At 22.7% G+C, this 383-nt stretch overlaps 1 protein-coding gene across 1 annotated transcript in view; it reads right to left on the minus strand.

Moving 5' to 3' along the window:
• Nucleotides 1–383, minus strand: part of EMH_0066220 (uncharacterized protein) — a gene marked incomplete at both ends in the record, with an annotated part of 3642 nt that overhangs the window by 913 nt on the left and 2346 nt on the right. The gene's annotated exons all lie outside the window — the stretch shown is intronic.

Here is a 383-nt window from a genome sequence, read left to right on the forward strand (position 1 = left end):
CTGGGTTTGTTTGTGCCTACTTGTAGCAAGGGAGAGAAAAAAAAAGAAAATAAAAAAATAAAAAAAATAAAAAAATAAAAAGAAACAACAAATACACTGAAATAATATAAAAAGAAACAAAAAAAAATAAAAAAATATTAAATATAAATAAAAACTACAAAACGCAGACATAACAAATATATAAACCGAGGGAGAAAAACAACAAAAATATCAACAAAAAAAAACAAAGACAAAGACAAAGACAAAAATAAAAACAAAAGACAAAGACTAAAACAAAAGACAATGAGAAAAAAAAACAAAAGACAAAGACAAAGAGAAAAACAAAAGACAAAGACAAAAGACAAAATACAAAGACAAAAGACAAAATACAAAGACAAAGACAA

Source organism: Eimeria mitis, genomic scaffold (genome assembly GCF_000499745.2).
Source record: "Eimeria mitis Houghton genomic scaffold, Emh_scaff3448, whole genome shotgun sequence".
Classification (NCBI taxonomy): domain Eukaryota; phylum Apicomplexa; class Conoidasida; order Eucoccidiorida; family Eimeriidae; genus Eimeria; species Eimeria mitis.